Genomic DNA, 17,806 nt, shown 5'->3' on the forward strand with positions numbered 1-17,806 from the left:
CCCTCCTCAGCTAGATATGCCTGAGGAAGTCCCCAGTGTGGGCTGTTGACCTCCCATCCATGTGTGAGGCTCCAAGAGGACAAATGGCACGAACATTCAATGCAAGAAATGGTTCCTATGGTCTAAAAAGTACCCTTATCCTTCCACCCTCTCCTGACCCAAAAAGGAGCTGGAGTTTTAATGGCACAAGAGTAGGGGAGAGAGCATACAGGAGGATGTGGCCACTCTTCCTGTGCGTGGGAAACAGAGGCCATTTAAGTAGAAGCATTTTTCACACTGAACCGTAACAGGTGCCATGTACTATTAAGTCATCCCACATTTTGTTATCAATACACTAATTCCCAGAGTGATGGTGTCCGGGAGGTGAAGTGATTGGGTCTGGAGGGCAGAAAACTTTGGATGGGACTGGTATCCTTCCATGAAACAGTCTTGTCGGTGTGAAAGGCACTTTGCTTTCAAGTTTATCATGTAGCATGAGCCTTCTGATAGCTCTGACAGTCACACACAGCATGGTACAGAGCAGGGGCATAGAAGCCCCTGCCCTCATCCACTTGGTGCTATCACAGCATCACACAGCCTGCTTAATTTTTAACAAAAGGAGAGACAGCACCGAACAGTTCTCAGGGCTGGGAATGTCAAGATCGAGGGTCCAGCACTCACAAGGGCTCTCAGTCCCTCACCCCTCCTCCCAGAGCTGCTGCCTCAGGGAGACGTGTTCCAACCACACAGCTGTAAACACAGAGAGGGTGGTAGGCAGGACAAAGGTTCCTGGATACACATGGGGCATGCAGGTGAGTGAGCACACCTTGCCTGGGCTAGATGCAAATGCGTAGGTCACCCTCTCCACTTGGAAAAACAGCACCAAACACAACTAAGTGACACTCCAATAATGAGAGAAATTACGTATTTAGATTCTTGTGGCCCAGAACTTTCTGATCCATTTGTGAAAAGTCCTTTACATTAACAGTTTTTTTCCAAGCAAAAAAAAAAAAAAAAAAAAAATGGGTTCCATGAAAAAATTTCCATGAAATAAACCTATTTCATTAAGGACGAAATAAGGCAAATTTATGGGCAGATTCTAGTTATCATCACCATTACACCCCAGCCTGGATTGCCTCATTTTTGTGGTTGGTGACAATTACACATATTTATAGAGTTGATGTCAGCAGACTCTGACACCCTCTTGGTAACCCGCAACAGGTGCTCAATCTTCAATAAACATTTTGCGTTCATGAGAGAACTGACATGTCTAAATTTTGATCACAGACATTTTAAGGGTGGGCGTTTGGCATGCCGGTAAGGCTGTCACATCACAGTCCGTGGGTTAGAATTCCAGCTCGGCTCCAACTCCAAATTCCTGCTAATTCGCAAAAGTGAGAGACGGAGCAGCAATGGCTTAAGTAACCGTTTTTCTGCCACCCTTCTAGGAGCCTAAAACTGAGTTTAGTTCCTGGCTTAGACCTGGCCCAGCCCCAGCTCTTGACAACTGTAGGTATTTGAGTCAAACAGTAGCTAGAAGATCCCCTGTCTCGTTCTCCTTGCCTTTTTGAATATTTTCACTTTAAAAGCCCTGTAAAGATGTTACTGTGTAACCTATAGGATATAACTTACATGTCTACAAGATCTGGCGCAGAGTGGGGAGTGGGAGGAGAAATCTCATCTAAGCTTTTTATGAGCCATTGTACATTATGAATACAGTTTCCTTGAAACGGTTCTCAGTCCTTTCTGTCTCCTGCACCTTGGCCTTTTTGCCTTCAACTTCCTCTACTCCTGTCTCTCTCCCCCTACCCCATTTTCCATCCTCTTTTGCCCTTATCCCATCTGCTTAGAACCCCACCTTTGTCCTGGAGGTGGGAAACTTTCCCTCCACTATCACCTTTCCAGACCCATTCTCCCAGCTCCACCCTCCACTTGCCTCAGCCTCTACCTTGGTTTCCATTCCTATGTCTTCCATGCTCACTCAGCAATAATCTGTGATCAAACCCAGACGGGCTGGACTCGCCACACATGTGTGGCAGGATATAGGTCCCCTCTGTGCTGTTCCCTGGCAAGCTGATGGAAGGCACTGCCCTCACAAACAGTTCTTTATTCTCAGATGCACTATGACTCAAAAGTCTGTTTGTAAGGTAGTTATTGAGCACTTAGAATCCATTCTCCCAAAGGGACGATGTTACAAATTGTGGTTGGATCCCAGGGCCTGTTAATGCCTATTTAGCCCAGTTGCTAAAATTTATACTGCAGTCTCTTATTTTAATAAAAAACCAATTACTGAAAGTTATAATAGACTTAGGTGTTACGAGGGGCAGAGGGAGTTGAGGCGAGGGGCTCCATTCCCAGAAAGATAAGAAACATTCCAAAATACTTAATTGGAGTTTGCCTTGGAGGTGTGAATATTGAACTATAGCTTTCCAGCTGTTCATTCATGTGCTACAATTTCACTCTCCTTCACCATTAAACTCACACACGCAGTTTAATGCCAAAAATGGCAGCTGTAATTGACAACAGTCCCCTTAGCTATGCTGAGTAAGGTCTGCCTTCCTCCCAGGGGAGTTTTATCGGACACTTTGCATTTGGAACCAGACAGGCCATTGCTTGTCTTCGCCATGTCCAACAAATACTACAGACAGCACTGCCCTGTGATCCCAAGAAATGACAGTTGACCTGTTGATTGACAAATCACCCAGCCTATGAGCTAACAGGATCCCAAACGCGGTCTGCCATCAACCGCTGGGGATTTAACAAACAAACCAGGCAAGATGAAAACCTCCAGAACCTTGATGAATTTCTGCCAACTTGCAGACAGCAGGAATCTTTCTTCAAACTTAACAGTTCCAGTAACCTTGAAATCTGTCTGCACAGGAGCTCTCCTCCTCCATGAACTCCGTGTGTGCCATAAGGGATTTCTTAGACGCCATGGTGGCAGCAGCTGCCTTTGCCTTCCCTTTGATGTTCTGCAAATTCCAGCAGGCTTGAGCTGACCACGCTGAAACCCTGGACGGTTCAAGTTTCACTTGCAGCACTTTCCACCAAACCATGTTCTGCCTTCAAGTGGGAAAGCAGACTGTCTTCTCTTGAATTCTCTTTGGACAAACAAGCATCAGTTGTTCACACTCATCCTCTAGCCTGTATGTTCAGCTTTCTGGTTTTCATCAGATTGGTCTATTTTTAAATTATGTCTTACTGACTTGCCAGCTGCATCTTCGCTCCTCGGTACTCTGTCCTGTTCTTCTAGTCATTCCTAATGCCCACCCTTTCAGACCCAGGAAAGCTGTGTTCACCCACTGCCTGACCCCCATGTCGCTCCCTTCCCCTTTCTTTACAACATCATTTCCATTTCCACCACAATCACACCTTTCTCTTGGCAGCATGAATGCTCTTCATGCTTCTGCATGTACAGAACATAACGGGTGTAAAAGTTTGTAAAACTTAAAGCACACACACAGCCAATCCATTACAGACTAACAAAGGCTAGCAAGGTTGAAAGTAGAATTACACTAGGCCTCCCTTGGCAACTGTTGGAGGCAGGCAGGGGGAAAAAAAAAGAAGAGCGTATACCTCTTAATGCAGGATGTTTGCTTTGCTCCAATCTGTGAATGTCTGTACATTTCAAGTGTGGAATTAGATAAGAGGCTTCACTGTCAAACATATAACCTTTACCGGACTTCCTATAATGATTTCAAAGAGAACTGGGCAAGATTTCCCAGGTGTTTTACAACATATCAGGAGCGATTTGGCCTCCTGCCTGGAAACACCGAGTGCTCGTCTGGTTTCTTGGGTTTTTGTCCCTGGCTGCCATCATGAGTTTTTCTACATTGGTCATCCTCTCCCCCCATAAAGCGTTTCTATTCCTGATTAAAAATTCTTATCTTCTCTGAAAAAACTGACTTGATCTACTGACTTACTACTAGCACCCCAGGCCTCTGCAAAAGTACCAATTTTGTTGTTACTGATCAACTCCAACAAGGCACAACAAGTAATGCACAGAAGAGCTACCGCATTTAGATAAAACTGCCAAAGGTGTACAATCATGCAGCCTCGCCATCAAAACACAGACGATGTCAGTGATGCCTAAGTTCCCCTCAGACCAGTGCTGACTTCTTGTCGCTGGAGTTTCGCCCCCTTTAGAAAGCTACATGGAATCAGCGCGGGGCTTTCTGTCTTACCTAGTCACTCGGCCTACTGCTTCGAGAGCCAACCAGCTTTGGCACACCTTAGTAGGTCATTCCTTTCTGTTGCTGAGTAGTATCGAAATGAGAGAGTCTTCAAAACATTTACAGGAAATGTGTACTATGAGAAATCCATGCATGACTTCCAAACGTCCTTTGCACTGGAATAAATGTATCTTTAATCACATGTTCCCACATACTTTCTGGAGTGCCTTCATACAGTACGATCTGCGCATCCATTCACCAGGTACTTAATATTTAAGCAGTTTCCAGTTTGGGAATATTATGACTAACTCTATTATGAATATTTGCAAGTGAGTCTTTATGTAAATAAGTGTTCTTATTACTTTCAGGTAGAAACGCAAGACCAGAACTATACAGTAACACCACGACAAACACACACATGCAGAAAAAGTGAATCTCTAACTTTACAGAAACTGTGAAACTGTCTTCACAATTAATTGTGTCCTTTTATATTTACATATGCTTATATGACAAACGAATAAATCAAGCTAGTTAATATAGGCATTACTGAACATCTTGAAATGCTAATTAAATGAATTCCAGCTTGCTGGGATTTTTAGACACTTTTCAGTTTCTTCCTTTTGCACACCACAAATATCTAAAAGATTTATGTTTTCCAGAAAAGGCATCCCAAGTATTGTTAAAGATGAAATCCAGGAAACTAAGTGAATGAAAGAAAACTGGCAGAGGCTGTTAACAAGTTGATGCCATTTATAAGAAAGAAACCGCTTATTCAATTAGGCCTCAGAGTCCCCGAAGCATGGTAATATCAGCCCATTTACTGAAAGAGAATGTGACCAACTGTTGTGACAAAGTTCAAATCATTGAGGTTAAAAAACATGCAATGCATACCCTTTTCCATGTCTCAAAGGATATTAAATAGCAAATCCAATATTTTTATTTTCTTCCCTGGAACTGGAATTTTATTGTATGTAGTACAAGGAATCTGCTGGCAATCTAAACAAATGATCTTCTTGAATAATTGTGTATAGTAAGAGCTCAGAAACAACATGTGTGCTTTCAGAAGCATTTGTCTACTCAACTGTGCAGTATCCTTTTTGTAATTTTTTTTTCCAAATGTGTCATTCCTGTTGCAGGAGACAACCCTTTCGCCTGCAGGAAAATTCTTTTGAAGTGTGACCACCCTGCAAGAGGAATGTGATGCCAGCATTTGTGAGCTATCTCTGGGGTTAGGTACAAAATGACCTCCTTAAATCCAGGGAACAGGTGCTTGTTGCACATTTGCCCACGCTGGGTCTCTGGAGGTCACGGTATGCTGCTGTCGCATACTTCAGACACCACGAGCCACTACCACATTCAGAGTCATAACACGTTGCAATCTTGGCTTGACTGGTTAAATCCCTGACCTTTTGCCATTAAACCTCGTCAGCCACACAGCCGTGTCACTTTTTGTGAATCGACTTGATTCTTACAGGAATTTAAAAATGCCCAAACCAAACTGTCCAAATCAAACACAGAGGAGATTCGACTTGTACATTAATACAGAAGAGAGTGTGCAGACATTAACTCCTCGACCATGACTGTTTGCAGAGTGATTTTAAAGAACTACGTGAGTCGGCACCCCAGGTGAACTTCAACAAAGACAGACAAAGCACACTATTAAATACCACGAAGAACCACACAGGGCCCACACAGATAAATGCTGGTATCTGTTACAAGTGGTGCGAAGCCATTTCAAAGCTGGGCAGACTTGGATTTCTTTCAAAAACACAGGCTAAGACTTTGACCAAACATCACAGCTGTCAAGTATGAAAACGAACACAGCCATCCAAACTGCATTTCTTCATTCCAGACTCCCGAGGATTTTAACTTTTAATTTCAATATTTTGAAGGCATAGCCACAGCACGCACTGCGTGCAGTGTGTCCTTGGCTCTGGGAGGAATTGTGATGCTCCCACGCTTTGTTTTTAACTGTGTAAACAGCAAATGAAAACAGCAAAAACATTTTAAAAGAGGAAGAGAGAAGGCAGATCAGAATAGTTCCCAAAGGCACGTGTGGTAGCTGCAGGTTGCACGAACAGGTGGTCAATTTTCTAGCCACGGGTGCAGTACCTAAACACAAGGGTGTGCTCAGTAGTCACCTATTGATTCAAACACTCAGGACAGAAGGATGGGGCAAGTTACCCTCCTTGCTCTGAGGCTGTACTACACCGCTGTGGGACCCATTACAGCCTGCATCTGCCAGGACCTCTCCACTGTTCCTTGAGCAGGGGTGAGTTTTAGGGAGTGTGTGTGTGTGTGTGAGGGAAACATCTTTTCTGGAGATGTCATCGTGCTTGGAATAGCAATAACAGCAGCAATTCAGAACTGTTGAACTATCAAAACCTCTTGAGCAGGACCCTCAGAGCATGCCCCATGTTGGGGGCTCTGAGATGGCATCAGGTGGCTGTCCCACATCTCATGGTATCTCATCTCCCAGGCAGTTGGGAGGCTGGATGTGGCTTCTCCCTTACTTCCCCTCTTCCCCCAGATACAGGAAGGAAAAAGAGAATGTGGAAACAATGCTCTCACCAACCTTCCTTTAGCACTTGACCCTAACCACCCTAATCAACTACGTAAAAATCATCAAAAATAAAAATAATTATCTTTAAAAAAATAGACAATCTCTCCAGTTTCCATGCAATACTGCTAAGAGACTCACAGGCAGGTAGCATATACAGTATGGATACTCAGCACAAAATTCACATCTTGATAACACGCTGCGATATTCCATCGTGCTACTCAAATTGTGGCACCATTTCCAACTTACAAATGGTTTATTTCTAGACTTTTCAATTGAATCCACAGAAAGGCCTTGGCTAACTCAAACCACAGAAAGGGAGCCCTCAACAAAGAAAGGACCGCTGTGCTTTCCAAATGAGACACTCAGGTTCACAAAGGTAGTGATACACTCTATTATACACAAATGTTAACAGTAAACAAATACAACTCAACAAATAAGCAGAAAAGAAAAGAAGATACAGAAAAGGTCTCATTGCCTCAGAAGGCCTCCTCAGTAGAAGTGTCCTGGGGCCCTCATGCACCAGTCAGGAGGCTCCGTGGGCTGTACAGAAGACATATCCAACTTTTAGGGGAGCAAGGCTGGCATCTGGGACACTTCTCACCATTTCTTTTTCTATATGGGTTGGCAAGAAGTCAAGGACATTAAGAAACACATTACATTAAAATACACAGAAAGAAAAAACAAATATTCTAAATTAACCCTGAACCAGTTGGGGCCTATTTTGTGTCCAAGATTATGGAACCCAGAGTTTCTCAGAAAGAGAGAGAAAAAGAGAGAAAGCTCATGATATCAAGGCACAAACAGCCTGAGATCAACGTGGATGTGACACGCGTGGGCAGCAATTATTAGAGGTGTGTAAGCAGTGGGGGACCACAGGATCTGCAGGGGCAGGAGCTACAGGGTGGAGGATTTGGTAGGGCAGGGGAAGCACTTGGATTTCATCCCAGCGTCCCCTGAAAGCCTGCAAAGGCTTTTATATTTAAAAATACTATGTTCAGGGGTCCGGCATGGTAGCCTAGTGGCCGAAGTCCTCCTCACCTTGTACGCGTTGGGATCCCATGTAGATGCCAATTCATGTCCCATTAGGATGTGGCCACTGCGGCCGCTTGGGGACTGAACCAGCAGACAGAAGATCTTCCTCTCTGTCTTTCCTCCTCTCTGTGTATCTGACTTTCCAATAAAAAAAAAAAAAAAGATAAATCTTAAGAACAAACAAAACCACCACGTTTGGGTTTTTCTCTACAGATCATCCACCCACAGTATAGCAGAGAGAGACTGAGAACAAAGCTGCCGAGGCTGAGAGCCTAATCTTCGACCATGAAAACAAAGGGGAAAAAAAAAAAAAGCAGACATCTTCAAGAGAGTAACTAGTGATTGGGGAGCAGTCAAAGGACAGGAGAGAAGAATCGTGGATAAGGAGCAAGTAGCTAGCCAGGTGGGGGAACGGCCAGTCACTGGAAAGAAAAGGGGAGGAACTGGGGGAGAAGTGGGGAGCACTGAATTGACGCTGCATAGAGACAGAGTTGGCTCTCGCATTTCAGAGTAATCTAGGGCTCCCTATCAGATGGTGACAGGGAAGGCCACTGAAAGGACAGGAGGTGAGCAGGCTTCCCCAGGCCCAGCCACAGACCAGTCACGGGCGAGCTGTGCAGGCCTGTACCCAGCAGATGTCACTTTCTCTTAGTGGATCACACAGGTATTTTCATCAATGCTAAAGAACAGTCAAAGGACCCATTCGAGTTGTCCGACTGTGGTAAACAGAACAACATACCCAACCAACAACAGGTGCTGAAAAACACCCGGTCTAACTCAGGGAATATGTGCTGCTGCTTCCTGGACTCCTGACCCTGGCCAGAGCCAAGGTCCCCAGGCAAATGCGGGCCACGTGCTCCCCTCTCCTGCGTGATGCCCTTCTGCACCTGTGTTGTGACAATGGCCTTCTCTAGGAATTTTGAGACGTTTACTGGTCAGGCCATTTCAACAGCTGCTCAATAGTAGCCAGGTCACCCCGACTGCAGCATGCGTAAGTGAACAGAAGTCCTCATGCCGTGCTTGGAAGGGGTTCACACACCAGTGAGGGCAAAGATGCCGTAAGGACGCACACCAACCAAGACGCCACGAGCGGCACGTGCCCGGGTGAGGTTCAAGTGGCGTCCAGCAGGACAGAGTCCATCAGAAGAGACATGATCAGGAAGACCGCAGCTGAAGCAAGGTTGGAAATAACAACAGTTTATGCTTAGGATCCGGCAGCTGATTGGAGTGGCCAGGAAATAAAATGAATAGGTTGATTAGAAGTTCATTATTCATCCTTTGTTAAACAATTTTTTGTTGTTGTTCAGAATCTGAATAACTAGAGGCTTCCCATGAATAATGCCAGCCTCTGGGCCCATGTGCCCCACAAGCAGCAGCCATCCAAGAATCGCTTGACGCCCGTGCTGGACTCACCTCTCTATCAGCAGCAGGAATAAAGGCTCGGGAGGCTGCACACACAGCCACTCGCAGCATGCCACTCTGTGCCTGGCCTGCAAGCCTGGCGGGCATCCCACTCAACGGCTCTCATTGGGTCTCTGCCCACTTTTCTCCTGAGGCCACCACAGGCTGCTTCCAGGCCAGGGGCAGAGCCAGAGCCTTTATTCCACCCGGTGGATGAAGGGTCAGCCTCCAAAATCAGATACAAAATGCCTAGACTGAAAAACTGAAAGTGAATGGCAGCAAGAGTCTCAAGTGTCTCAAATAGTTGCCCGTAGAGATTTTAACTCCCATCTCACACACAGACTCACACACAGGTACACAATGAAATGCACGAATGGACCCCAAAATACACACACATACCTACAAATACACACATAGAAAACTCAAACGCACAAAAGTACATATGTATGTATACATACACACAAATAATCTTGTAGAAATCTAGCAGTAATATGGGAAAAAGAAAAGTGCCAGCTTTACTGTGTATTATGGTTTTCATTAGAAGTTCCCAATGGGATGGAGTCAGCATCTTCTAGGATGCCTACAGGGAACTTCTTTCTTCATATGCATAATTTTGGGCTCCCAAGCATCAGGACTAAAAGGTTCGAGAGAAGACATAAAAATTAATTCTGAGAGGGAAATTTTACATAGGTATCAGAAACCACTCTGCTAAACCTTAAAATGTCAAAACTTCTCAATTCAGTATTCACGAGGGTCTTCCCTGGAGGGGGGGGGGGTGTGACAGTCCACGTGCTGAGGCCAAAAGACAGATACACCCCCCCTCCCCATCCCACTCTAGCTGCATCGTCAAAGAGCTCACGTTCATTCCATCAGGGACACAGGAAGAAAAACCAACACGTAACATGCCGCTATAGAGGACCGCAAGGGAACACTCACGATCAAGTTAAATGAGAACAGTCTAAGGGGAAGGGCAGGGAGCAGGAGAAAACACAGGTGTCACTAATGGCTGAGTTGACCTTAAAGAGAAGTAACGCAGGCAAACGCCACTCGTGCAAGGAAGATGACTCTGCAAGGGCGTCACCACTGACACCTGCGCTCAGCTTTGGCATACACAAGACGGACAGATCCAGCTGGGTTAGGACCCCAGGTGGAAGATGCTGGGTTGAGAGATCTACACTTCTGAATCTGCTAGAAAAAATATTTCAGGGGACCTTTCACAACTGTTATCTTTAGGGTTCTCAACTCTCAGACTCTCAAATATACACGCCAGGGACATCCGCCCCCAAGTTCTAACCCTCAAAATTTACCTGACTTGCTCTCCACCTAACCATCCAATAAGGCAGCTCAACCACAGTATATCCTCAACTAAGCTCCTGGTTCCCTCTCTCCCATCCTGATGTTCCCTGTATGGGACAGTCAGAGGATACTGACCATGGGGGACACAGCAGTGAAAACCTTCCTCTCATGTTCTTATGCTGAAAATACTTTGGTCTTTTTTTCTTCCTTTTGCTTGTAACATATTCAACCCACCAACAAATGATTAACACCTCTGCTTTCAAAATACATCCATTTTCGGGCCTGGTGCGGTAGCCTAGCAGCTAAAATCCTCGGCTGCTTGCACGCGCCAGGGCTTCTTGGGGAGAAAATCAATGAATGGAAGATCTTCCTCTCTATCTCTCCTTCACTCCGTATATCTAATTTTCCAATAAAAATAAGAGACATCTTGGAAAATATGTCATTTTCACCAGGACACCCTCCCTCTGCTGGGCCATCACAGTTTCCTCCTGAGCTTCCCCAGATGGGTGTACGTTAAGATTGATAGACCCTGTTACCAAGGCAGGCAGAGGCTGCAGCTCTCTTCAGAGTCTTCCTGAGTTTATAGGCTCTGCGTCACTAAAAAACAACAGTCTTGGGCCCAGTACTGTGGCATTGTGGGTTCAATCACCTCCTGCAATGCTGGCATCCTATATGGGCATGTTATGCTCTTGCTGCTCCCTTCCAAAACACCAGGGAAAACAGAGGAAGGTAGATCAAATGCTTGTTTCCCTGTGCCCATGTGGGAAGCATGAATGAATTCTTGGCTCCTGTCTTCCACATGGCCTAATCCAGTCCACTGTAGCTTTTCGGGGAGTGAACCCAACAGACTGTCTCTCCCATCCGCTCCCTCCCCCCGCTTATTCTGCCTTTTAAATAAATGCAACAAATCTTTAAGAAAAAGAAAGACAAGAATCTTCTGATGATGGCCAGTGGCACGGGATGGGCCATGGGATGGGCTGGGAGGGAGCAGAGACAACAGCGTGAGACATGCCCACCTGCTCTCTCCCTGCCTACCCCATGGATGCCAACGGGCTCCACCCCTCCTTGCAGTCACCGTCTCCCTAAGGCACATGACTTAGAATTGTGCTTTTCATTTCCCTTCTCTGTTCTATTTCTCTGCAGACGCTGGTCATGGTCAATCCTGTGCAGCTTTAGCTTCCATCTTGAGCTCCCTTTCTGTTCTCTCTACTTGCTGCAGTATCAGCTCCTGGGGCGGGGGATTTCCTGTTAGCCCATTCCACTGCTGGATCCTCAGAACCCCGAATGGAGACTGGTTGCACAACATTTGCAAATCCTTACAGAATGAAATAATGCTTAGAAGATGAAAAGCGGGGAGTAGGAGTCAAGTTCAAGAGCATGCCAACACCCAAGTGCCAGATGCAGCCTGGACGAGCCCCTAGCAGGACCGAGCACAGGGTCCACTGCCCGCCCTGAAAGCCCCGGGAAGCACTTGGTTGGGGTGAAATACAACTGCAGCTTCACATGGTGGGGCAGGCTAGAGAGCAACAGGAAGGAAGGGGGCGTGGCGAGCTGCCTTTTTTGAGCATGTTAAGTGAATGAAGCACATGAGACACAGTCATACAGCCTCCTTAGGTACAAAATCACTTCCAAAAGTTCACAGAAATTATAATTGAATGAAACTTTTATCAGAGCTCACATATTTAAGGAATGGTCAAAACGGTGATGAAAATTAGCATCATGAAAAAATGATGCATGGATTTCAAATCATTCAGCACCACAAAAACAGAATTTTGAATTCAATTTTCTATATATATTTTTTGAAGGTCAAAGAGAGAGAAACAAAACAGGTTGGGTGCAGACGAGGCATGACTACTCTATGGTGGATCACGGTGGCTAAAATCAGACCAAACCTGAAGCCAAGGGCTCCATCAGTGTCTCCCGTGTACGCAGTGGGGACCCAGGTACTTGAGCCCTGCTCCCAAGGAAGATGGTAGCAAGAACTTGGAATCAGGTCCCCAGCAGGAATGAGCCTGGGCACTCCAATATGAGAGGTGGGCATCACAACTGCAAAACCAAATGCCCATCCCTTTCCATGAACTTTCAAGGACCGTCAGACACTTCCAAGCCAAATAAACTCTTCTGAGATCACTAGCAAGGGTTAAGTTATTCCTAAATTCAATTAAAGTGAGACTCTTGGGATCTCAAGGATCACTGGGGAGGTAGACTACCGGTAACATTCCATCCCCCAGGAGAAAGACGAGTCTCAAACACCTGGGCTATGCAGCAAAGGACCAGGAGACTCCTGTGTCCCCAGTGCGTGAAACGATGGAAAAATTTGAAAAAGTGGCCCCGTGCTCCAGACTTTTATTTAATAGGTTCCAAATCCAGCAGCGATTTGACCTTCGCTTTAAATAGATTTTGTTGGAGTGGAGGGAAGAAAACACTGATTCATCTGAGACTCCTGAACGACCCACTGTTCACATCGCTTGAAATAAAGTCTGCTTTAAATCAGAATTCTTGAGACACAGAAATAAATATACCGAGAGGTTTCTAATTTTGTGCTTTCACCAACTGATTATTTTCATTCACAACAGTGGACGAACTCGATACGGTCTTTCCAGAAGGCGGCCATGGCCACGGAGCGGAGCACATGACGGAATCAATCAGATCAATGCCACTGGCCTCTGATCCAGCCTGCCTGGAGAGCAGCACTTTCAATGGAGAGAGAGGAGAGGTCTGTGAAATGGAGATGCTTTTTCAGGGCTTTCCAAAGCCTTTGTGAATTTAGCAACATTTGGAGAGCAGGGAAAAATCAGAAGCAAAAAATGTTTTCAGTAAGACTGAAAAAAAGATATGCCAAAATCATTCAGTACTCAAACTGTTCCCTCTGTAAACTTGCAAACATACAACCTACCATGCTGCCAAACATGGTCATTAAGATCAATGCCATGAACTCCAAGGCTAATTAGCCAGGGAATATGTTATCCTGGATCTAAGTTGTTCTAGTTTATTCTTTAGTACTTTCGTTTCCTTCCAAATCTTTGGAGCATTTCAATGCTCATCTAAAATCATCATTGAAGAAATAAATCAAAGCATAATGCAAGTCTGTTTCACTATCGATCTGCTTCTCGTTTGGGGAAGTAACACGAGAGTGTCCTTTGGGTGACTTTATTACTTCTTAATACACGGATGACTGAGTCAGGCTCGAGGGTCAGCCCGAAAGAGCCTGAAGCACCTGACAAGATTCACAGCGCTGACCAGCAAGGCTGAACTTGGCTTGCTGGTCATTAGTTAACCACAAAATCAAGCATAATCACAGACTGATAGGAGGAAAGGAAATCGCAGTCCATATAGCATTTCAACACGCTTTCACAGACGCAACATCTGCAGTTCCACGTAGCTCCGCCTCCCCACCCACACCCACGCCCTGGCTGGTGAGTGGGAGACACCGGCCTGCACGCATGTCAGGTGCCGTGAGACGTGAGGACTTGAACAATGTATATTCGCTCAAGAACAGCTGATTAGGGTCCCCCAGGAATGATGTCACCCCTTCCAACAGCAGTGGCTCCAACGACCTAAAGCTCTTGTACTTGGTCCTAGCTCTTTTTTTTAAAGATTTATTTTTTATTATTTTTTCATTGGAAAGGTGGATATACAGAGAGGAGAGACGAGAGACAGAGAGGAAGATCTTCCGTCCGATGTTTCACTCCCCAAGTGAGCGCAACGGGCCGATACTATGCCGATCCGAAGCCAGGAGCCTCTTCCGGGTCTCCCACGCGGGTGCAGGTTCCCAAAGCTTTGGGCCGTCCTCGACTGCTTTCCCAGGCCACAGGCAGGGAGCTGGAAGGGAAGCAGGGCTGCCGGGATTAGAACCGGCGCCCATATGGGATCCCGGGCGTGAAAGGCGAGGACCTTTAACCACTTGCGCCACCGCGCCGGGCCCTTGGTCCTAGCTCTTAAAGGTTCCCCCACCAAGTTTCCAACACATGAACCCTGGGGAGATGCACTCAAACCACATCCAAACCACACAACGCAACAAGAACGAAATGCAAACATAGAGTTGAACATGAAGTAAATCCACAGATGGATTCACACACGTACACAAAACACGCTGCTCTCCTACCAAATGGAACACTGAGAGAACGCCATGTGTCTAAATACTTACAACCAAGAACACTGGCTGTAGGTATCCCACAGAAATAGTGGTGATCCAGGAACTTCAAGTCGCTCACCTGCAGTCCCACCCAGAACCTCGCCTTGGATGCTGCAGCTGCAACATGGTTCAAGCCTACAATGTGTTACCCTGAACTTCCCCTCCTCCTGACTTGTCTTGCAGTCTATTTCCTCATACACACTATGCTAAAATAACCTCAAATCCTAAAGTGAGCAAAGCCTTTTTATGTTTATGGGCTTTCACTCCCTCTCAAATGCAATATGTAGAGATCCATTTCATGCGTTAAAAATCACGCCGTATGCAATACCTTTTTTGGTTTGTTTTATGTTTTCCATTAGTAAAACATTCAACCTTTTATGGCAAGTCACCACAGAATCTCCCTCTAATTGCATGAAGAATTTCTTCTCAAAAACCCAAAGCAAGGATATTAGGTGTAGAAGAAAGTCATAAATACATGTGAAACCAGCCAGGAGGGAACTGGCTTATACCGCAAGCCAACCCTGAGCCCTGAGAGAGTCCCACCTCACAGTCCTCAAGTAATTCACCCACTGTCTGTGGGGAGAAGGCTTTAATGTTCCTGTAAACCAATACACACGTGTGAATCCTCGGGGCAGGCCTGGCAGGATGAGAACTTTCGGGAAAGACATCCTACAGCTGAGAACCAAGTTCAACATTGTGCAAGCTGTAACTCGATCGGTCAGTCTGCAGAAGCTCACTGGATGACAGCTTCTTGCAGAAAGCACGCAAAGGAGCCCACCGGAGGGCTAGCGGTGTGCCCCTGTCCTCAGAAAAATGCTCTCAATAAAGAAAGTGGGGAAAATTACTCTTATGTGATTAGCAGAGTATCCATGGCACATGAGAACTGTGGCCAATTAAATCAGTGGCACAATTGCAAAAGAACTAACTGCCCAAGAGCATGCCAGGCCCCTGTGCTCTCACAGCGGGGGAGGCGACTGGGGTCCCAGCACCAGACGAAGGCGAAGGATCTTATTCCTGATTATCATCTCTCCAAACGGTAAGGCATCTGCAGAGGAGCCTGGAGGTAGAATCCAGTTAATGAGGGCAGCCCACGGGAACAGTGGACAGTTAAGAACACAGACTTGGGATTCAGCCGGGCTACCTGACACCAGCAGCCTCAACATAGCTACAAGGCACCTCCTGTTTCAATAGTCTACATTACAAAGAATGACGATTGCACTTCTTTTAAAATTTTGTTTTCCTTCAGCTCTAGTGATGCACAGTTAACTGATATGCAGTAATTCTGCTTCTATTTAATACGGCTTTCTTCTGCACCTCTGCCAAGGACTAGCGTGTTCTTTGCGGCTTGGATGATATTCCAACACAGTCACTTGGTAGGGATCACTTCTCCGCCGTTAGAGGGTGAACCCAACCACATGCAAGGCAGGCAAGTCCCGTCTCGTTTAAAACGTGCACAGAATGCAACAACACACAGAGCTCTCTTTTTCTTCTTAAAAAAAAAAAAAAAAACAAGATCACTGTTTTTACACCTCTTTGGGCAAATACATATCCTGGAGAAGTTTTCCAAAAATTGAAGCTTGATGCTGGTAGAGGGTAGAAGGGATGTAAAAGAAGAGCTAAGTGCCAATTCCTGTCCTGACAGGCGTCCTGGCTCTGCTTCTCTCTGTCCATCAGCAGCAAGCCAGTTGCTGTTTAGAATGGTCCTCTGTGAGTCCATGTGCCTGCAAGGAATGGACATGGGGGGGACACACTGCCCTGGACCCCACAGTGACCAACATAGGAGGAACACAGTGGGGCTCATGCCGTCACCTAAAAGACACACCTGTCAGCCTCTTGAAGAATTGTGAGCAAACATTTAATTCTGTACTCACTGTAAAAAAAAAAGCCTTCTAAACCATCTGCACTAACATAAATTTATTTTACATTGTTAAAATTCTAGGATAACTAATTAGAGATACTCGTTTCCATCATTCCCAAATTGTTGGAGTCCTGGGAGCGAACAGCGATGAACCACACAGGGTGCTGAGATATTCCCTCCAACCCTGAAGCTCTTGGACATGGCTTTATCTTTTCATCACTTTTTCCCTGTTTTCCAAAGACCCAGTCTAAAATATCCAGTTTGTTTCTGGAGGGTTTCACAAAAGAAAGCAGTCACTTCAATACCAACTGTCTCCCTCTCTTTAGAAAGTGAATTAAGGCATGCTGTTTTATCAGCTGTGTACAGTAAGAATCATTCTAATTAGCTTAAGAATATTGAATCAATTCGGTTGAAACCCTCAGCCCCATTTAGTTACCCAAAGCCTCTATTATAATACTCCGGAAGAAACTAAATGCCCATATAAGTGGAACTTAAACCTGAACACCAAGTACTGACAGGCTTGGCGAACTGAGACACAGTCATGAAGACAGAGGGCACCTGTTTGCTGGTGGCAGAAGCCCCTTGAGTCACCTGCAGAATCGGAGGTGCACTGAGTCTCACGAGGATGTGAGCAGCCAGCTGTGCCAGCCGTGGACCACTCCCTCCCCAGGCCCGGCTCCCAGAGCCACCCCGATCTGGAAACCTCAGACAATGATTCTTGTAGTTGACTCCCAGGGTCTTCTCTCTACTTACAATCAGGATTTATGCCATTTGTTACCAAAGTATTGTAGTTAAAATCTAGAATTCAGGAAGTCTGAGCCAGAGCCCAGCACGTGGATTCCACTCCTTCCTTGTACTCCTGTTCTCAATCTTCCACCACCCTCATTCAGGCTCAGATTCCTTGTATCTCTCTCATATGTTCCTCTTTATCCTTCTGATTTCCCTTCTAGCACTTCTTTGCTTTCCAAGTATAACTTTAAAATATTTATTTATTTTTAATGTAAAGCATAGTGCAAACAAGAGACAAAGACAGATCTTCTATCCACTGGTTAACTACCCAAATTACCACAACAGCCAGGTCTGGGCCAGGCTAAAACTAGGACCCAGGAACTCTGTCCTGGCCTCCAACATGGGTAACATCACTTGCTTCTGTACCAGATGCATTAGCTGGAAGCTGGACCTGAAGCACAGCAGCAAGAACTTGAACCGCCATTCTGAACTGGGATGTTGGTGCCCATATGGCAACTTAACCTTCTAGGTTACAACATCAACCACTCTAAGTATAATCTTAAAATTCAAGTTACAAACCTGTCTATTACAGTCTCCCCAAATTCTCATTAAGGTCACCTTGATTCATGTTCTCATTAACC

The 17,806-nt window shown here is 45.6% G+C and overlaps 1 protein-coding gene across 2 annotated transcripts in view; it reads right to left on the bottom strand.

Annotated features, from left to right (window-relative positions):
- LOC121156258 (phospholipid-transporting ATPase IB) overlaps positions 1-17,806 on the bottom strand; it is a 584,459-nt gene that overhangs the window by 304,471 nt on the left and 262,182 nt on the right. The gene's annotated exons all lie outside the window — the stretch shown is intronic.

The sequence above is a fragment of the Ochotona curzoniae genome, unplaced genomic scaffold (assembly GCF_017591425.1).
Source record: "Ochotona curzoniae isolate NIBS_2020 unplaced genomic scaffold, NIBS_Ocur_1.0 contig_3332, whole genome shotgun sequence".
Lineage (NCBI taxonomy): Eukaryota > Metazoa > Chordata > Mammalia > Lagomorpha > Ochotonidae > Ochotona > Ochotona curzoniae.